Raw genomic sequence first — 22,412 nt, 5'->3', positions numbered from 1 at the left:
AGATGCAATGGGTCCATGCTTCTTACGGTGGGATATGTGTACAGTATGGCTGGGGGACAAGAATAAGCATCAGTACATTGGATTGTGGGACAACTTCTTTGTCCTTAAGTTTACCCAAAGACTAGGGGTATGTGGGTAGAAACATTGTTATTCTTTTTATAATTGGACGTAGATACTTTATGAAATAGAATATAAGATTTATGGGATTTTATTTATTTATTCATTCATTTATTCATCCAAAGCTCTTCTTTATTTAGAGAGTGTGTATATGTTTGTGTGAGCAGAGGGAGGGCAGAGGAAGAAAGAGAGAGAGAAATTCAAGCAGACTCCCCGCTGAGCACACAGCCCCATGCGGGGCTCAATCTCAGGAACTTGAGATCATGACCAGAGCAGAAATCACGAGTCAGAAGCTTGACCGACTGAGCCACCGTGGCACCTCAAGATTTATGGGATTTTAAAGAAAAAAGCACAGAATTGAAGAGAATGTTTGCAGAAAGCTTCTTTGGCCGGTCGTCCAGAATTCCTGTAGCCTGTGTGGATGAGGGCTCTGAAGATGGACCGGCACGAGAGGCTGGAGAAGACAAGAGGCAGGATGCAGGGAGTGCTGTGGGATGCCAGGAAGAGGCCAGACTGAGGCCGGCAAGGAGCACCATGTAACAGGAAATATTGGAGGGGACAGGACGCCAGGATCCACTCATAGTTTCTGAGCAGGAGAATGAGATAGGAAGTTGTAATGAGGCAAGAGAATTAATTTGAGAGACATTCAAAGGAAGACATTTGGGTAGTAGAGAAGTGTATCCTATATAGGAAACATTCTCAACCATTTTCCCAGCATTGGGGAATTCATAAATAGTTTGACACACCTATGCCATTTTCCACAACTTTGGGTCATTTGTTTAAATTTACTTTGTTTTTCTTATTCAAACAGCTCTGTGCTCTGAGTCCCCGCAAGGTGACTGGAGAAGCCCATCTTGTGATTCTCCAGTTAGCTCTCCCCATGGAACCAGTGGGTGGAGGCTGTAGGGGATCCTAGAAGCTGAGTAGAAGGGAAAAACAGAGGTCCCCGCACTCAGAGCTCCCTAGAGCTCCCCCCAGTCGTCCATCAGATGCAACCACTGTGACCAGCTCTTTTGAGCATCCACAAACTGGAACATGTCAACCTTATTTTCTCACATATTTCTACAGAACACAAAGAAAGCTGTTACCAGGGAAATCCGTCTGCAACACGGCATCTTGAAATCTGAGTTATTGGGTGATACTTTTCAGCTGATTAAATGTTATTCACTTTTCATTTTGTCCATCAGCCCAAGCAGAACATTTCTATGACACTTGGATCTTGGCATAATAAGAAAATACACTTGTTTTTGGTGCATCTGTGACCTCTGAATTTTAAAAAATTATGTTCTAAGAAATCCCATCAAGGGCAGTGTGATGTATCCTGAACCTCTGTGTCATCCTTGATGGAGATGGAGAATTGGATATTCTAGGTATCACATGGGCGCTTATCTCAGAAATTCTCTCTTGGTGATTTTAGTAAGACAGTAGTACTAAATCACATATGACTCTGCATTTACACATCTACATCTGCACATATATTATAATGAGACACGTATGTAACAATAAATAATGTATGCATAAATAAATATACATATGATAAAATAAGTGTGTATAAATAGTGTACTGCCTATGTATATATTCAAGAGAGAAAGTAGTTCAGAAAATCTCCTCTTCCTTCTCCCATAAAAATGTGATTCACTCGCTTCTTTCAATAATTTTATTCCAATTTTCACTGTGTAGTAATGATAATTTTTTTAAAGATTTTATTTATTTATAGTAATGATAATTTTCTTTTTCTTATAACTCCTGGAGACTTGTGGGTTTGGAGGACCTACCCTGTTGATATTCTATCTTCCAATAAATAGCTACGGAGATTGAAGGAGATCGTTCTTTCTTTCTTTTTTTTTTTAAGGTTTTATTTATTTATTTGACAGAGAGAGATATCACAAGCAGACAGAGAGGCAGGCAGAGAGAGAGGGGGACACACGCAGGCTCCCTGCTGAGTCCCAATGTGGGGCTCGATCCCAGGACCCTGGGACCATGACCCAAGCTGAAGGCAGAATTTAACCCACTGAGTGCCCCAGGTGCCCCAGGAGACTGTTATTTCTTTACATTAATAATTTCAGTTCAAATATCTGCAGCAGTCCTGGCATATACCAGATTAGAAGGCTGGCATCCCAATTACAAATAATAAATACTCTGATTTTACTCTATTTTCAGATGTTAGCTCTCAGCAGAGTTTCTCACTTAGATTCGTTTAAAAAATCTCTCACATGGAAAGCCTGCGTGGCCTGGCCAGTTAAGCATTTGCCTCTTGGTTTTGGCTCAGGTCATGACGGCGGGATCCTGGAGCCCTGCGTCAGGGTCTCCGCTCAGCAGGGCGTCTGCTTGAGGCCTTCTCTCCCTCTCCCTCTGCCCCTCCCCACCCTCGCTAAAAGAAATAAACCTTAAAAAAAACTTCAACATATGAAATTCCCGACTTAAAACATTCAAGTTTCTGTATTTTCTTATTTATCATTTTCTAAGTATGCATTTAAAAACTACTGAATACATACATGCTTTGGTTTGCATTTTTAATTGTTTAGTAACTTTCAAATGAATTATGTGTATTTTTGCATAAAATTTTTCCAGATAAAAGGCAATAATTATAATTTTGAGGTGTTTTTTTTTTAAAGATTTTATTTATTTATTTGACAGGGAGAGATAGAGAACACAAGGAGGCAGAGAGGCAAGCAGAGAGAGAAGGAAGCAGGCTTCCTGCTGAGCAGAGAGCTCAATGTGGGGCTCAATCTCAGGACCCTGGGATCATGACCTGAGCCGAAGGCAGATGGTAACCCACTGAGCCCACCTAGGTGCCCCTACAATTTCAGTTTTTTATAGGCTGGTAGAGGCAGGGGACTTAGGGAATAATTTCATTTTGTTTTAAAATTCTGCACACATAGGAAGCAGAATCATTTATTTGTTTTTAAACACATGTGTTTTAAATCTGTATAAAACAGGGTTTATAACACCATGTCACTTCTGCTCAAAACCTCCTAATGAGGGGCACCTGGATGGCTCAGATGGTTAAGCGTCTGCCTTAGGTTCAGGTCATGATCTCCAGGTCCTGGGATTGAGCCCTTACTTGGGCTCCCAATTCAGTAGGGAGTCTGCCTCTCTCTCCCTCCCTCTGCCTCTCCCCCTGCTTATGCTCTGTCTCTCTCTCTCTCAAATGAATAATAAAATCTTTTTTAAAAATCTCCTAATGATCCCATCACATTGAGAAGATCATTAACCTTGGCCTTTGGTCCTATGTGACCAGTCCCTGTCCTCTTTCTGCTTCTACTGCTCATCAGTCTTTCTTATCCACTTTCGGTTTCTGTTCCTCCGGCTTCTGGAATTTCCTTAGTGGCCAGATGTGTTCTGCCAGACTCCACAGAATGGCCTCCTTTCTATCACTCCAGTGTCCACTCAACCTGATTAACCGTCAAAAGTAGCCCATCCACCCCGCGGCTCATTTCCTCTGCTGCTGGTCTACCTCCCCTTCTCAGTATTCCTCCTTCGCTCCCATTTGCCCCTTGATATATTTCACACACTGGGCTGTTGATTTCTGCCCCGCCCCACCTAGAGGGATATACGCATGGTGAGAGCAGAGATCTTGTCTAATTTGCTCACCGCTGAATGTCCAGGGTCAAGAGGAGTACATGGTACGCAGCAGGTGTACTATGTATGGCACGTATTATTTTTTGACAGAAAGCTGTTTTGATCATAAACTTCAAAATTGCCCTTCAACAGATGAATGGATAAGGAAGATGTGGTCCATATACACTATGGAGTATTAAGCCTCCATCAGAAAGGATGAACACCCAACTTTTGTATCAACATGGACGGGTCTGGAGGAGATGATGCTGAGCGAAATAAGTCAAGCAGAGAGAGTCAATTAACAGATGGTTTCACTTATTTGTGGAGCATAACAAATAACATGGAAGACATTGGGAGAAGGAGAGGAGAAGTGATTTGGGGGAAATTGGAGGGGAGATGAGCCATGAGAGACTATGGACTCTGAGGAACGAACTGAGGATTTTGGAGGGGAGATGGGTGGGGGGTTGGGTGAGCCTGGTGGTGGGTCTTATGGAGGATACGGATTGCACAGAGCACTGGGTGTGGCACATAAACAATGAATCTTGGAACACTGAAAAAATAAAATAAAATAAAAAATAAAATTTTGAAATAAAGCCGATTTTCACAGTCTACCCTTTAGGACAAATGTCATGTGCCAAGCAAATTAGTACTTCAGCACAAAGATTTCTGGTGCCAAAGAAGAGATCAGACGCCTTAGAATATTATATGGCTATAAATAGGACACTAGTTCAGCAAACATTATACACATTTTAAAGTGTTTTTCTTATAACTGTATCTTTTTATTTCATGAAGTGAGAGTAATTTTTCCCACAAGTGAAAGCCAACACTACCAACAAAACGCTTCAGCATTCTTTACACCTGCATCTTGTTTACAGGGGCCAATGCTGAATACATTAGCTAATTATAGATATGCAGATGGCTTGTTTTCCTTAATGCAAAAAAGATATAAAACCATGTGAAATAGTGTGGCGCTCAGGCCCACAGTTGAATATCCAATTTCCATTAGGTGAACTTGGGCTCAGTGGTAGAGAAACAGATAAAAGTCAGTACAATGAGGAAGATTATTCATAATTCAAAATCTTCACATTCTGCTGTCACTCTTCAGGGTTTATGACACTAAAATGAAAAAAAAATCTAAATTGCAAAACAAATTATCATCTAGAGATTCATTTCTTATTGCAGAAAAATTAAATCTAGATCCTGGAGACTAGCAGAAAGGGGGGAAACATTAGCTTGGAAAACTCTTAAAGATAATATAGAAAAACAGTGTGGTATTTATTAATATGGATATCCATGCTTGCAGGGGTGGGGAAATAGCAAATTTGAATGAGGAAATTATGATTTACTTTGAAAATTTTGAAAGGAGGTTTTCATGAGAGTTGGTGCTCTCCCAACATGTGACTAGCACACTTGCTATCGAGGCCAGCTGGGCATCAGGATGAAATGGACCTGTGAGACAAAGCCAACCAACTAGACAACAGAAAAAGTCCTAATGTGGCAGGTTGCACCCTGGATAGTTGACCCTGTCTGTATGAGTCATGAATGACTCACTATCACCAGCCCCTTTTCAAGAGATCATTGGAGAAAATACAACCTAGGAAGACATGCTCTGGTGTTATGGTTCTGATTTCTGTTCTCTTCTATAAAGAAGGTTGGAAGGAAACAGCCTTCCAAAGGTGTTCCCTGCATTGTTTCTTGCTCTTTTCTGCTAGTCTTATTACTGCTGGACTTGCTCCGATAAGGACTCCTAGGCTGAGATCTCTTCCGTAGAGAATGAAGCCCCACAAAAGATAAAGCAGGAGAATCTCAGGTCTGAGGGATCCTCTTCATACCTCTGGTGGACATCTCTGGGATAACCAAGCTTGAGAGTGTTCCTAAAGCAAATCCCTGACCCAGACTCTCTTACGTCCATGTTTTCTGATATTCTCCAAGGTCTGAAAGGCATCTTGGGTTTCAAATAACTCTCAGAGATGCAAGCAATCTCGGTTAGCAAACCACTGGTTGCCTTTCTAAAACTAAATACCTGATGATGGAAACTCAGTCGGTATGTTCAGTCTTAAGGCTGTTTTCTGTTGCCACTACTGGCTTTTGCCATGAATTCAAACCTCTTTGAGCATCTGTCAGTGTTTGGGTAAAGCAGCTTGTGGGTCTTAGGCATTCAGGGTCATACTCAACTCTTATCAAATGAAGAGCTAAAGAAGTCTTTGCTCCTTGGGATCATCTTCAAAAGTGACTTTCTTTATTTTTCTTTTTTCCCTTTCTTTTCAATTCCCCCCCCCCTTTTTTTCCCCCTAAATGGGACTTAATATCCCATATAAGCTATGACTTCTCCAGGATCCAAGGAGTTCTACCAAATATTATATTTCTTATTCATTTCAGGGGGGCATGTGGGGGAATATTTTTCATCATTTGGGAAAGATCCCCAATTCTTGAAATTTTCCTTGTCAGGTTATCCCTTATAATTCTGCAGAATTTATAAGCCAGTCTCATTTTGTCATGAATCCAGGCCAGCTCCAGTCTTGTCAGCCCATTGTTTTATAAGCCCAGTAATCACTAATCATCAAAGCTGTAGATTAGAGTATCTTTTATATTGGTAAGTTTGAGTCCTTTTATATGAGTTCTGGTCATAGGTAAGGGCAGTAATATATCCTTGTCTGAGAACTGTTCAAATAGATTACATGGTCTTCCAGGGAGAGGCAAATCAAAATCGACTTCCTCTCAGACCTGGGATTGGAAAAAATTCTAATTTTTTGATTCCATATCAATGGATTGATTCCAGATCAATGACAGCACCGAAATCTCTAGTGCCTATCGAGCTTCCTCATTAGCCTGAACTATACTGGTTACGGTCAGTGGGAGAGCCATTCTGTTTAGACCCTGATAATCTATAAAGCCAACCTAGAAAAGCTAACTGCTTTGGTCAAATAAGTCTTTCATATAAGGAGGCATTGTGGGCCAGGGTACCAGTCTCTACTGCCCCCACTGTTAATGCAAAAATTGCCAGAACCTCTCCAAGAAATCCTCTTGGTTTAGTTTTGAGATGTTGGCTCTTGGCGGGCTGAGGGGCTCTCATGACTTAACACAATCCCAACTGGCTTAATGGCACATTTTTACCACAGCTGTTCCTCTCATGTGTTACGGGAGCATAAAGTCGCTATGTCTGTTCCTGTGCTCTGTCTGAGCCAGTGGTATGAAAAGTCACCTTTTGTTTTTAAAACAGCTACCTTCCCATTCACTTTTCAAACAACCTCCAATTCTTTAGTTCAATGGCCAGGTAAGATCGTATTGACGAAGCTCAGAAGCAATGGTTTCCCAGCCTCTTGCCAATCAAGTGAGGCTCAGCCTATGGCCTCAACTCTTCTGCTGGGAATGTGACAAGAGTAACCTCCCCTCCCTGCGGTGGGGTCACCTGGTCACCAGGTCCTCCTCACCCCTCCTCACACCATGATTCCTGCCACTCGCATCTGCCCTTCCTGCTAGGGCCAGAGTTGAATCCAGGTCTTTTTCCAAGATGACCGCGACTCATCTCTCTCTCCGCCTCCATCAGGATCTTTTCCAGATCAATGAAGTTAAGCATAAACACACGACATTTTCTAGATGCTGTAAGAGAGGGAAGAACACCTATTCTGATTTTTTTTTCCTTCCGAGACTTTTAAGTTTATCTTATCAGTGGACAAGGACTTATGCGGTAGGCTAAATAATTTCCCTCAGGCAAAGATGTGAAAATCCCTGAAACCTGTGACTATATTGCATATAAAGCCCCCAGAGAGCAGAAGGGCCTCAGCCGCTGCAATTAAATTAAAGAATTGGAGACGCAAGATTATTCTGGGATTATCTGTGTGGGCCCAGTGTAATCCCAGGGAGGCAGGAGGGTCAGGGTCAGAGAAAGGGCATGTGATGACGGAAGCAGAAGTTGGAAAAACATTTAAAAAGGTGGACATCCTGAGGGCTTTGAAGGGGCCGGGGGGGGGGGGTGGGAGGTTGGGGGTATTAAGGAGGGTACGTATTACATGGAGCACTGGGTGTAGTGCAAAAACAATGAATACTGTTACGCTGAAAAGATTAAAAAAAAAAAAAGGTGTAGGAAGAAGCCACAGAGTCACGGAGTATAGGCAGCCTCTAGAAGTTGAAAGAGCAAGGAAACCAGTTCTCCATATAGGGCTCTACAGCACAGACCCTACAGGGCTCTATAGCACAGCCCCGCTCACACCCTGACTCCAGACCAGGGAAACGATTTCAGATTTCTGACCTCTGAAGAATAGGATCATAGCGTTCTGTTGTCGTAAGCCACCAAGTCTGCAGTGAGGTGTTACACCAGAGGAAGCTAATATAACTAATATAACCCATATTCATCGGTTTTGTCATTTCTTTCTTTAATGACCTTACAAACAGCTCCCTAATCCAATGTATTCTAGGCTGCCTTGCCTCGTTTTTGCCCATCTTTTCCACAGCTGTGATTCCTCATTTTCTCATGGCTGCTTAGGCCAGTTTAACCCACATGCCCCATCCTTACGGTTAAGTCTGGATAGAGGGCCTTCACTTTCTCTAGGACATCTTCAACTAGTCACAAAATTAAGAAATATGCGGGTCTGCTTAGAGAGGTCTCCCTAAATCACCCTACGATCCACTGTCTGAGTCAAAAAGATATTCACTCCCATTTGATTTGGGGCAGGGTCACAGATTGATCAAGTTGGCCTCTGTTCTCAATATGGCCATTCTTTAGGGGCAGTGATGGGGCTGGAGAGAATACAGATGATTCCACCTGTTGGGGTAAGTTGCACGTACCACAGTTTTTACCCAGCCCATAGGGACAGGGCCTTGGATTGGATGCAAAAGCATACAGCAGCATAGCTGCCACCTGTGACTACTACTTCTTCCATCAAACTCTGATATCGCCACTATTCACTGGAGATAGTCTTTGATTCACCATCTCAAAATCCCTGGCAATAATTTTTAACTGAATCTTTGACCATATTCATTGGAAGAATTGCCCAGTTCTTTTGCCTTCAAACCTCTACAGTCCCACATCCATGGCCCTCTGGTCATGCCTAATAATGACAGGTGAGAGTAAAGGAAGGCAGATTACTGTTTAAAGAGAACATTCTACCCAGAGGCAAGTTCACCCATCCCATCTTTGACTCACCTGTCTGCAATGTAGATACTGACATGCTAAGTTGAGTTTTCATATTTTTTATATGTCAGATTTTATTTCCTTGTTAAATAAACATCAGATATCCCTGCTTGTCTGGTAAGAGTCAAGCAAGCAACCCTTTTTCTTTGGATTATTACTTCTATACAACATAATATTGCAAGCCACTCACAATCGGGGATAAAGGATATATTCCCCTGAAAGTTCTTTTCCTTTATAGATACAAGGTTGTCTGGTCTCACACTAAGAAGATGACATCACAGAATTCTCTCCTTTCCTTCCAGTTTCCACGTTTGCCCAAAAGCACCTTAACAGAGTCTGGAGTCTGTGTATCAATTCCACTCGACACTTAACCTACATGGTCGGCAGGAATAGTGGTGTGTGTTCCCCCATGAGAAACTGGAAGGCTGGGGAGCTTAGCCAAAGTCCCTACCTACTAGAGATGAGACAAGTTCTTCTGCTTTGGACAGCTAAGTTTCTCTGTAAACCAAAGTACATGGCAAGGGATTTGAGCCTAAATGATGTAAGTGCTGTTCCCAAGACCTTTTTGGGCATGCCAAACAAGCTTCGGGGCCTAGATTCCAGAAATGTGTTTGTAAGAGGAACTGAGAAATGGGAGAGCCAGGCAGCTGGATCCAGTAGCAAAGCCTTACTGGTTAGGAAGAGGGATCATTCCAGACAGAACATGGTTTTTAACTCTTGGAGCTCTCTCCCTTGCAGCCTTACCTGGACCATACGAAATGTGGAGGTTGTAAGTAAAATAAATGGTCTCTGCTTTATTTTGGTGTGTGTGTGTGTGTGTGTGTTTTGGTTCATATGAAAAAACACAAACATTAAATCAGGAGTGGTACAGAGATGTTCTCACCATTTTGGATATTCTTAGGCTTTCAAGATCACATGCACCATATGAGTGAGGGTTGATGCAAGGGTAAAATGGTACCCATTAGAAAGGGCAATCGCGCCTGGGAAAGGTGGTAGAGTTTGGTGAAATCCTGTGATAGAGTGTCAGGTGTGCTTGGCAGGCTGAGCCAGGAGGTAGCCACTGGAAAAGTCGTGGCTTGCTTATGGGCAGCATCATTGCCTCCATGGGTATGAGGTCTCTTCACTATGCAGCACTCATCAGCAGCAAGAGAGGAAAGGAATATTATTGCCTCACGTGCCAGAGTTGATAGGTGTGTTTCTGAACAGAGATGCCTTCTAGGGGACCACCGGAAAGATCTAGTTGTATATGCGGTGGCGCCAGGGATGATTCTGGAATATCTTTATCGGCAGAAGGAAGAAATAGCCAGTGAACAGGAATTCAGATTCACCCTTTACTAAAAGAACGTTGATGGAATTTTAGAGTCTCTGTTGATAGAGTTCTTTCTCCTGTGATCAGATTTCAGGATCTCCTTAGAATAGGATGGGGGTTATTCCAGCCTGCGAACAGGGGACCCAGTTTTTACCCTCCTCCCTGGCTCCATCTTGCTTCTCCCTGGGAGTCCCTGGACGGCTCCACCTTGAAGGGAGAACTCGACGAGACAATCTGAGGGAAGCTCTCTGCTCAAATGTACAAACCACTATTTTATCATTTGCCAATGGGACATTATTTGTGTCTTCAAGATGGAAATGAAAAATAGAAGGGTGATATTTATGAGGGAAACATTTTATTCCCTGTATGACTATTATCACCTGTGAAAGCAGTAAAAAAAAAAATCTCTGTGAAACATCAAAATCAGGTATGTTTGCATTATAAATAAAAGAACAGAAGGACAGCTGGGAATATAAGTCTCTTCTTCCCTAGTAGACCAGAAAAGAGAGAAACTGGCTCAAAAGCTGTAAGTGGTAGAACCAGAAAGGACAGTGGGGAAAGCGGAATTAAATGAAGGGAGTGGCAGGGCATCCGTAAGGTCTAGGGGGGGTGGTCAGAGGGATTTGTGGGTGATGCATTGAGGCGCTTCCACGCCTCATGTGGTTGATTTTCTGGTCTCCAGTTTCTGGCCTTCATCCCCAGTCCCTCTTCATTCAGTCCATTTCATAGACTCTCTCAAACCTTACCCACGCCTTCCAAAAATGGCACTGTCATGGTCTCCCTGCTCTCTCTTGTCTGCTTCTGCCCTGCCCCAGATGGCAGATTCCATAACCTGTGGTTTGCAACAAGGATGGTCTCCATTCTAACCCCAGAACCCACGGGGACTGTGTGGGGATCACTGGCTTCTAAGCAGTAAAGCACTAGAGATGAGTTCCTACCATTCTGACTGGAACACTTTTTGCTTCCACCCATGAATACAAAGAGACTGGGTATTATGGTGTTATTCACCCACTGCTATAGTCCAAGGATGCTTTGGGTTAATGAGGCTTTTGTGAGCTGTCCTGGGGAGCCTGGTCTTCTTATATACCACTGTTTCTAAGGAAAATACATTGTCAATTGTAGGATTGTTTCTTTCAAGCAGTCTTTGGAAACTGAAGACAGCCTGTATAGGTACAAAAGAAATGCAGAAATCTTTCCATACATAAAATTAAATATGAATAACAAAAGACTTAATACCTACTCAGTGTTTTACTTTTTATTCAAGAGGCAAATTAATTACAAAGGACTGTAAATACAGGAGAGCAATCTGAATTTTGAAGGGCTCTTAACAAAATAAATGTTTTTATTTTTCTTTGACTTATATTAGAGGTTTGGTTAAAAAGTGCACTGGAGTTACCAAAAAGGAACAGTCATCATATAGTGATCACCTACAGCTTTTCTTGAAACATCTGTAATAATGAAGTGTCCCTAATAGGGAAGAGATATGGCAAAACACATATGGGAGAGTTTGGGTGTAAAGACATTATTTCTTCCAATAAGAATCTGATTTTGAGTGACTGAAATGTGGGTGATTCGAAATTTGCCTACACTTAAGTCGACTGAGGCTCTAACTCAAGTCAGGGGGTTCTTATCCTCCATGGTATCGCGCTCCAGTGGCGTTAAACACTTCCAAGATGGCGCACGCAAGCACAAAGGGAGTGTGTCATCAACACGCTCGTAAATGCCACCACTACGGGGAGATTGGAAGCTCTGGATTTAGATACAAATGGAAAAATAGCCTTGGTGAAGTTGAAAAAGTGGCCAGAGGCTCTCGGAGGGCAGGTGCAAGGTCATTTACTGTGACTGGATCAATGCCCCAGAGATTATGAACATACAGGAAAGCCCAGAGCTGCCATGAAATCTGGAAGGGAGAAGTGTGTACATTATAATCCATGTCTGCACAGACATGATGTGCAGGGTTGTTCTTATGTTGTTCCTATCAGTGTTCTGACAAAATTTCTCTCTAGTCTGTGTGCCAGGAAAACCTGGAGACTGGAAGGGAAAAATCAAAAAAGGACTACAGATCAACAAGACCCCTCTTCCTTGGTTCAACAGTTGAGAAATTTCTCATTCGGAAGGCTAATTGGCAAATCACCAGCCCTGAGAAGCCAAGAGTCAGCAGGAGGACAGAGGTCTGAGACCTCTCCTAGGAGTGAAAAAGAGGAAGCTACCGTAACAGTGAAGGTAAGCTGAGGTTGAGCTGAGGTTGAGCTGAGGTTGAGGTCATCCTGGACTACGCCCCTGAAGGAAGGATTGGCTCTTCAGCTATTGGTCTTCTCTAAAACACGACACAAGAGATGCCATTCAGAAATGTGCCAAGAAAAAAAAAGGCATGGTGAGCACCCCTAGGTTAGATCCTGGTCCCCTACCTGTTCTAAACAGGAACGGACTGGCATTTAGATGGGCTATTTGTTTCCTTCATTAATTACTGGAAAGAATATGAACCATTTTGGCTGGAGGGTGGGGGTGGATGAGAAGATAAGCTGCTAAAATAGCAGGAGAGCATGACCCAAAGATCAAAAAAAGTGAAAACAACCCAACGTGAATTTTAGGAAACTTCAGACATTAGGAAAAACACCTGCTACATCACTGCTCCCGAGTCATGACCCACTTTTGGAGCCTGCTCTCTGACTCATCACCGTCTTGCAAAGACAACCTTCTGTACCTGGTGGTTGTAATCAGGACTCTCGCTGTAGGCTGGTTACACTTCAACACATCGGTCTGATTTCTCAACTTTCATTCACCTTTGTTTATGAAAATAGTCTCATTCCAGTTATAAAGAATGAAGCCTGTCCATCTTTACAACCTCCATCTTTGCCCCTCCCCCCCTCTTCTACATGGCACTCTCCCTAAGGGCTGGACCCAGTTCCAGCTTCCTGGCTCACTTCCCACCTTTTTCTTGCCTCCTTGTTCTTTCTCCTTTGCCGTCAGAAGGTGGGGAGAGGGGAGAAAAGAGGTTTCTTCATAAAAAATTGGGCTCCAAGACTGTCTTTCCAGTGTGCCCCACACTTGCAGAATTGGGGCAGCAGGTGGTTCTTGCTCCCTTTGCACATTCTGATGCTGTCTCTTCTCTCCTGTCATGGTTGGTTTTCCTCGAAGGGACCTTAAACTTGAGGAAATAGGGTTCTTGCTCATTAGATATGATGGAACCTCTGTGCTCTATCTCCCCTGTGCTCTGGTGTCACTGGGTCATTCTCCAGCTCGGAAGCTGAGTGGGTAGACAGGTTGGGAATGAGAGGTGAGTCTTCCTTTTTGCTGCCACCTACAAACTATTGCCTGTTCCTGTCCTATGTCCAGTCTTTTCCCAACATCTTTTCCTTCTGTCTCCCAGGTCTCTTGTGAAACTTCTCAATGGAAGTGGCCATTAAACCAGTGAGGTCCCTGTGGCTGGCGTCTCCCATCAAGAACTGGGCTCTCCTTCTACTGGATTCTGGTAATGATCAACTTATTTCCCTGCAGGGAGCTATACCTACTGAGGTGTCTACTGACTGACCTCTGGGGCTAGGAGAAGGCACTTATCTAGTGTATTACACAGAGCTGTCACGCTGATGTCTGACAGCCCTGACAATCAGGAGGAGAGACTTTGTCAGAGAAAGCCTCAGTCTCCTCAACACTTGGAGAAAGTCACCAAGGTCAGGACAAACTTCCGGACAGTTGAGAGATGCCATGACAGGCAGAGGTTTAGGAGGAGGGTGAAAAGCTAAAAGGGGCAAGAGATGGAGCTGGCAGGGCAGAGAGAGAGAAGCGTGAAATGTGGAAGAAAGAAAGGTACATGGCAGGGAGTGACAGAGGGCCACCAAGCTCCAGACATTTTTGCTGTGTCATCAAGTCCTATTTTCCTTGAAATAAAGAAGGTCGCTGCTTTCCCACCTTTTGATGTCTCTGGATGTCTTCGTCTCTGCTTCTCCCCACATATTCCAAAAACACTGTACTTCTGACTTAGCTCCCACAGCATGGGGACCTAGGCATCCGGTTGATATATACCTCTACGCGATCCTATCTGCCCTCCTTAGCTGTAAGTCTGTCCTGGCCCATTAGCACTACTGCCCACTTACGATCCTCCACTGAGGTTGACTCATGGCCCTTTCCACCGGAAGCACTGGCCCAATAACTCATGATTCAACCACTTCTATCACTTCCCATGTGTGAAAAGCCAAACCCATGTGAAAATGAAAAACATATATATTGGGTTGTCTTCATTCATTCAGGCATGGATCATATACCACCTCTCCTATGTTCATAAAAGCTGAAATCCCTGAAAAACCTTAACTTCTCCATGGCCACCTGCTCCCTGGGACCCAGAGCCAATCTTCCCCCTCCCACTGGTATGCACAGCTGGTACCAGTCCGCATTCTTCCTCCTTCTGCTATAATGATAATGAAACATAGCAAGATCCCAAAGCACTTTGGAAATAGGTCTTAGAGCCACCGCCTCCTTCCTTCTCTTAATGCAGGCCTATCACCTGTCATCCAGAAGTTTCCAGCTGGTTGTAGAGACAGGACACTACTGCTTTCCCAGTCTTTCTTCTTTATGCCACTGTCATTCCAAATGCTTCCATGTCCTCTCAAAAGCTACCCAGATTTCCTTCAGACCTAATAAGCCACTTGGTTTTTATCACAATTTCTTAATCACTTTGAGATTACTACCAGAGGCTGCCTGAGGTCCCACCTTCCTCCTTTTCTGACAGCTCCTTTGAAGCACCTGGGCAGTCCTACCCACCTCATTTGTCTACTCACCTTCTCCTGATCCTTCATATCACCAGCTACCACCTTCGATGACCATTTAGTTCATTCTTTCTTGAAATGTGCTACTTTCTCAACCACTTGGCCAAAAAACAGGTCCAGATTTCTCCTTGTTGGTGACAAGGCCTTTGGCTTGCAAGGTTTCCATGATCAAACCCTGGATGCTGACTTCTCTGATCTGATCTTCTACCCCTCTTTCTAGGTTCCATCCACACTCCTGGTTACTCTTTGTTATGGGTTGGATTACGCCACCTAAATGAGAGGTTAATCCTAACTCCCCATACCTGTGAATGGGACTTATCTGGAAATAGAGACACAGACTTGTATACAGAGGAGATCCTATCATGTCAGAGGCAGAGCCTGGAGGGATGCAGCTAGAAGTCAAGGAACACTAAGGACTGAGGGCCTTTACCAGAAGCTGGAAGAGGCAAGGGAGTATTCATTCTACCCAGATCTCAGAGGGAGCCTTGCCCTGCCCATACCTTGATCTTTGGCTTCTGGCCTCCAGAATTATGAGAGAATAAATCTGTGTTGTTTTAAGTTACCCTGCTTGTGGTTCTTTGTTACAGCAGCCGCAAGAAACTAATGCACTCTTGCTACACAAGCAAGCACACTCTTGCCTTGGGCGTGTGGAGAACTAAGTCCATTGTTTTTTCTCCCTTTCTCTCTCTCAGCCTTCAGGCACTGCTCTGACCCTGTTTCCCGGAGACGACCTTCCCAACCACCTCATGGAAGATAGCAGTGGTCCCTCCCTCCCCATCCCCATCACCCTCTGCCCTTACCCCTGTGCTGTGCTTTCTCCGTGAGGGCATCTGACGCAGCACGGGTTTCTGTCTCTGTGTGCTCGTCTCCCCACTGCTCACCTAAGTCTAGCACATTCACTGCTGTCATGTCAGGAAGAGAGCCCGGAACAGGACAGCTGATTTGTGAATATCTGTCAAATGCACATACTCATAAATTCCACCTTCATCTAATAGCAGCGTATTAAGCATTTGGACCTGTTTCTGTGTTCTGCTTTGTTGGCATACAGAAACACTTTTTGGATTCTAATTTCCTAAAGGCCTGTGGTTGAGTCTACTTGTTTAGACAGTGGCTCAGCGGAGGCCCACACACAGCATGTGCTTCCAGTGTCTTTAGTTGACAACAGCAGATTTCAAAACGTGAATGATAAAAATACACGTAAAGCATACATAAACCGTTCTGTCTGGTTTTACATTTACCGGTTTGGAAGAGATTGCCTTAATTTATATTTTCAACATAGACTAACAATAACCCGCCTTCCTTAAGCACTTACTCTGGTTGGCAGCCTGTGTGCTTTTTCTCTGGAGTGTTGTGGGTTCTCCATGTCATTTGATGGTGTGGGAGTCTGAGGCTCAGACAGGTAAAGAAACTAGCCCAAGATCCCAGAGCTACGGAGCAGAAGAGCTGGGTTCAGGGGCAGGCAGCCTGGTTCCAGAGCCCACGCCGTATTCTCAGTGATTCACTGTCTACTCACATCTAGCAACTAATAGAGGCTCTGTCTTCAACAATGCAGAACAATTTATGATGAAGAAAAGAGAAGAAATGGCTCAAAGGTAACCAGCTGAAAAGATGGATAGCACCTTCTCTCCAACTATATGAGGTAGAAAGAACCAAGATCAAATAGAAATTACGAAGCTCTTTAAGTGTAATAGACAGGAACAAGTCAAATTTTTCTTAACATATGGAATGTTCTAAATCACTCTGAATAAAATAAAAATTACGGGGAAGGGGGATCATATGCATATATACAGAAACAAATTCTGGGGTACCTTGGGGGGCACAGTCGGTTGGGCATCCGACTCTTGGTTTTGGTTTAGGTTTAGGTCGTGACCTCTGGGTCCTCGGATAGAGCACTGCGCTGAGCATAGAGCTCAGCGTGGGGTCTGCTTGGAACTGTCTCCCCATACCCCCTTTGCTCCTACCCCCATCCCTCACTCTCTCTCTAGAAGAAGGAGAAGGAGTGAAGAGAAGAGAAAGGAAAAAGGAAAAGAAAACCTAATCTCTGTTATCATCACTCAGAAAAGATAGTGCTAATTTGGAAAACAGATTAATGTAAATGGTATAAAAATGTTGCAACTACATGGACATGTACAAACACACACACACACACACACACACACACACACACACACACGGACTCCCAAGGACTGATATTCTTAAATCCAAGCCCTCTTCTGTTAATTCTAAGTGGATATGGCTTAGGCTACATTTTTCTGGGATCTTCTAATTTAAAATTCAGTGCAATCACTGTAGGAAGCAGGGCGCTTTCTCTGACTGCCCAGGCTTGATTTTGAGCCTTTTGTTAAAATGCTGGGGTTGGGGGTGTTCCGTTGTGCTTAACACAGGGTGTCATATTACCTGGTTTATACTGTCTGTCCTGTAGGTTTTAGATTCCTTCAAAATAGGATCTGGGTATGCCTGGGTGGCTCTGGTGGGGTTAAGCTTCTGCCTTCAGCTCAGGTCAGGATCTTGGGGTCTTGGGAGCCAGCTTGGCATCAGGGAGCAGGGAGCAGGGGGCCTGTTTCTCCTTCTCCTTCTGCACCATTCCTCACATGCTCTCTCTCTAATAAATAAATAAAATCCTTTAAAAAGTAGTATCTATATATTATTAGTATTCGGTTCCCCTACTAACTCAAAACAGGATTTGGTAAATTCCTTTATTTCCCCACTGGAAATGAACATGCCCCTTCTTTAAAAACAACAAATTAAAAAAGCTTCACTGGTGTCAGGATGCTAAGGAGACTCCCCAGAGTTAAGCCTGGAGTTAGGAGAGTAAAATCAGTAGTGGTTTCCTCGAGCAATCATGCTGATCACTGCAATGTGAAAGTTTACTGCGTGAGATTTTCAAACATTTTGGCTGCAAATTTGGTAGTCAAAGCCAATTTAATAAACTTCTCCTATAAGAAGAGGTGATCTGGTCAAAACCCTAAAAATCTTCATCAGCAGGGGTCAGCGGTCCCCTCCATCACAGACAAGTGGACACAGTTCATAACAAAGTCCTACAATACAGTTCCAGTTCTGTTGAACCGGCACGTTGTTTAAAGGAATGGTCCTCTGCTTAAAAGAAAATACATTTAAAAACTGTTTGAAATTTTTAAATTTGTATTAAGTTAATTTAAAATTCCATTAAATGTCACATCTTAGTTTATTTTTTAATTATTAAAAAACATTTTACTTATTTATTTGAGAGAGAGAGTGTGCAATAGACAGCACAAGCAGGGGGAGGGGCAGAGGGAGAGGGAGAAGCAGGCTCCCTGCTGAGCTCGATCCCAGGACGCCGAGATCATGACCTGACCCAAAGGCAGATGCTTCACTAACAGAACTATCCAGGCACTCCTGCCAGTTTATTATAAAGTAAATTAAAATAGCTAAGATTTTGAATTTTAAGGAGAATCTTCTTCTCACTTGAAACTGTAAAAATACGTAAAAAAAAAATTTCTAGGAGACGAATGAACTTGAATGCTGCCATACAGCGTGTGTCTCATGATCTTTTTCTGTGTGTGATTTTTCATGTGTGAGGATTGGAGTGCTCACCTGTGCGCCATCCTTACTCGCACACAGGCAGAACGTAAACAAACTCAAAGCATTACAATCCATGAGAGGTACCTGGGATTCCCCCCAAATCAATGGGTATTCTTAATATTCCTAGCTGAGGAATTCCCAGAAAGAATGAAGAAAGGATTTATGAAAAATGCTAAGAGATTATTATCATGTAGGCACTTCTAAATGATGCTGCTGGGACATACATGTGAGCAAGTTTTATTTTGTTTTGTGTTTGAGTGTTTGGGGGTTTTGTTTGTTTTGTTTTTCTCCAAATTTTTTGTGTCTCACAAGTCCGTAGGTGATGTAAAGCTCAATGGATTGTGACGTTCCCAGCCATGTAGGAGACAGTGTAGTAGCAGACATAGTTCAGATATTACCAACACCCATCGGGGCCACTGAGGTCTCTGCCCTGAAGCAGGAGGACACCCAAATATTCTCAGGGGTCTGTAATAATGAGTGGTACAAACTCAGTGTGTTTGCGGGAACAGCCCAGACCCTATCATTACCCTTTCTCCTTCCCCAGGCCTCGTTAGTGGTTCCTCAACTGCTTTTGTTCTGGTCTCATCTCAGTCTGGCTCAGAGCTCTTTGAGGAATATCTGCTTGTCTCATTTGTAACTGAATGTTCCGGCCTGGGTCTGTGCACCCCGTGTGCATAGACCCCCCAGTCACGGGTGGTTGCCCAACTGGCCCAACCCAGATCTCTCCCCTCGACTCCATCTGCTCCTGGGGGGCTGTGGCCAATCCGCATTCACCAGACCCAGGGGAAAAGTTAGGGATGGGGCTTTCACCTGCTGATTTACGGAAGTGAATTCTCAACTCTGTACCTATGAGATCAGGCATCACTTGGAGCAGAACTGAATTTCTTAGCTTCATTACATGAAAACCATACAAAGCCCTGTAATGAGGAATGTCGAAAGGCATGATTTATGACCCTCCACATAGAGGAGATTTAATTCTGCCTTTTGTCCAATGGTCTATCCATTGTGTGAGTAAAGTCAATACCAATAATGAAATGTAGGCTGAAGAGCTAAATCAATTCAATAAAATGCAATTGGAAGGCTAGGAGCCAGAGCACACCGGCAAGGCAAGTGCCGTAGGATTAGTATCTGAACAACAGGTAATTACAAAAATCAATACCTGTGTATGAAAACATGACAGGCAGCCATCCTTCACGAAGGGAGAACCATCCCGAATGGTTTGGGGCCTGAATTGGGATGAGAACTCAAGACACAACTGTGCCAAGTCCCTATCAGGGGTAATGTGTGTGTAAGTATGCGTGTGTGAGTTTGTGTGTGTGTCTATACGCAACTGAGTTCCCCATGTGACTGAAGGAGCAAGAAAGGGAATCTCCAGATGGCTCACTTGGTGTTTTATTTAGGTGTGTGCTGGATGTGGGGGGTTCACTGGGTGAAGCGTCTGCCTTTGGCTCAGGTCGTGGTCCTGGGGTCCTGGGATCCAGCCCCGCGTTGGGCTCCCTGCTCAGCGGGGATCTACTCTCCCTCTTCCCCTGCCACCCCCACTCTGCTTTCTCTCTCTCCCAAATAAATAAATAAATAAATAATCTTTACTTAGACGTGTGCGCCGTCCCTGTCCCTTTGGCTTATCTTTGCCAACTTCACTCTCCTTCTACCCACGTGGTCTCAGGTGATCTCAGTCCCACACCATTCTTCCTGACTTCCTCATCCGAGCCTTCCAGGAGTCAGGACAAGATTACCATGAGGCCCTGGCTGTGTCTGGAGCCCTCCGGGAGGGGGGCTGAGCAGTGAAGGGCTGACCTCCATGAGATGAGCCGCTGCCGGACGATGCCGGCTGCTGCAGGACCCTCCCGGCGGCCTTGAGGACACCCGCGGCGAAGGAAAGCAGAAAAATAAACACTTGTGCCCGCACAGACATACAATACAATAACTGGTATTTTAAATACAGTAAAAGAAAGGAACTTAAGATGAACATTAAAAAAGATACAAAGTAACTGGAATGTTCTGTGTTCCTGGCCAAAAAAGAACACGAATGGGGGAATGAATATGGGAGCACTAAGTGGTCTGCATACATTAAGTTGTGTAGTTCGCACAAAGACTTCGCAACAGAGGTTTCAGTCTATTTTGAGGATAGAGAGGACAATCAGCTTGTTCAAGGAGGCACAGCTGGTGAGTGGGGAAGCAGGTCTGCGAGACATGTCTGTGTGACAGGGACTCCGGGCCAATCACTCCCCCACCCCCCTCCACTGCACCTTGTCTTGTCGGTCCCAGGGACCGATGCCCAAGTCCACAGCCAGCCACTGGGTGTCCCTGCCAATGAGAGGCTTCAAGGCCAGTCCAAGGATCATGGAGACAGAGCCAGCGGGACCAGTGACTTCACAACATCTATACTGTCTAACCGACTACATGACTCTTGATAATAAAGATTCAGACTCTGTGTTCAGATGTTTGGCTTCTGACAACTTTCAAGAAGTTGAAACTTTCCCTCTGCCCACATCTGAGCGAGGTGATAAGAAAGCTCAAGTCTTCCTCCTTTGGCCTCAGTAGGAAGTTCAAACCACCTCAGTACCGAGCCACATGGGCGAACCCTCACCCTGGCTCCACCCCCTAATCATCATAAAAACCCAAGCCAACTTTCTTTCTGGCTCTCAAGTCAATTTCAGTCCTGCTTGGGAGCCCTCCCACCGCCCAGACCACTCCAACAAGCCTCATTATGTGAGTAATCCATACTCACATACTCAATCCTTTTCATACTTTATGGCTGTATGCATGGTGGCCACAGTCTTGACTTCAGAACCATGTTCTCACTTTGGTGGGAGTCTCACAATACTCCTGGATCCAACCTGATGCTAATCATAGACTCAAATGCTTCTGTGGCCTTTCAAGAAGCCCTTGAGGTTGTGACCTTGCAAAAATGATGGTATGTAATCCCCTAATCAGAAATCTGTCTGGCACATTGAGTGGCAATTCTGTTTTCTATTAAAGGCACAGAAGGACTGAGAAAATTTCCATCTGGGACGGAAGCTATGTAACTTTAATTTATTTTTAGATCATTTTATATAATTGTGAAAGCAGTTTCTGACCTTTTAAATGCATCTTAGATAAATAATATTTTTCTTTATCTCCACGTTGGCACTGCTGACCTTTGGGACTGGAGGATTCTTTGCGTGGGTGCTGCCCTGTGCATGTGAACTTTAGGGTGTTCCAGAGGCCCTAACCCGGCCCACCCTAGCCCTTACCAATCATGACAACCGTCAGTGTTTCCAGATGTTGTCAGCTGGGCAAAAATCACACCTGAATGAGAACCACTGCCCTATATTCAATCCACAAAGACAGGCGACTTTTCTGGTAAGCCCTTTGAGTCCCAGTGGAAGACAGACAGAAATGATGAAAAGCTGTTAGGCTATTTCTATCCCAGCGCAAGCAAGCAACATCTATAATAAATTGCAATTTTATCTCCAAAGTTCTTCTTTCCACTCTTAAACTAATTTCAACTCATCCTCAAAATTGCTTCCATGCTATGGAGATGACTCTTTATAGCTTAGCAAATCTTTTTAAAAAATTGATTATCCAGCAGCTTGTATGCAAACACTTGTCCCTTGTCTAAAAAAATCAGAGTTAGCTATGCTGACCACTTTGCTTTTCCAGAAGCATCATGCAGCAAAATTATACAAAATATTCCAAGTACCAAAGCACGTGAACAATTGTTTACATAATGGACACAGACAATATGCTCGTTCATGGACCACATATATCCATATTGCACTCACTAGTACTTTTGTAAATGGCTCAAAATTCTTGATTATAGCACAAAGCTTGTTTATTGCCTAAAGTTCTCCTCCTCTAAGTGAGTTTTCCAGGAAGGACAGATGATACCATAGGTTGATTGTCGTAATCTTGTAAAGTAAGATTGCTTTGTATTTCTTGAAGATTTCAAGGCAGAGATAACTCCACAGATGGAATCAGGAGGAGG

The 22,412-nt window shown here is 43.8% G+C and overlaps 1 protein-coding gene across 1 annotated transcript in view; it reads right to left on the bottom strand.

Annotated features, from left to right (window-relative positions):
• CTNND2 (catenin delta 2) overlaps window positions 1–22,412 on the bottom strand; it is an 816,172-nt gene that overhangs the window by 137,978 nt on the left and 655,782 nt on the right. The window lies entirely within an intron of this gene.

This window comes from Mustela nivalis (assembly GCF_964662115.1).
Source record: "Mustela nivalis genome assembly, chromosome: 3".
In the NCBI taxonomy this organism is placed as follows: Eukaryota; Metazoa; Chordata; class Mammalia; order Carnivora; family Mustelidae; genus Mustela; species Mustela nivalis.
Note: the sequence above shows the minus strand (reverse complement) of the source record. Positions and strands in the feature narration are given on the sequence as shown.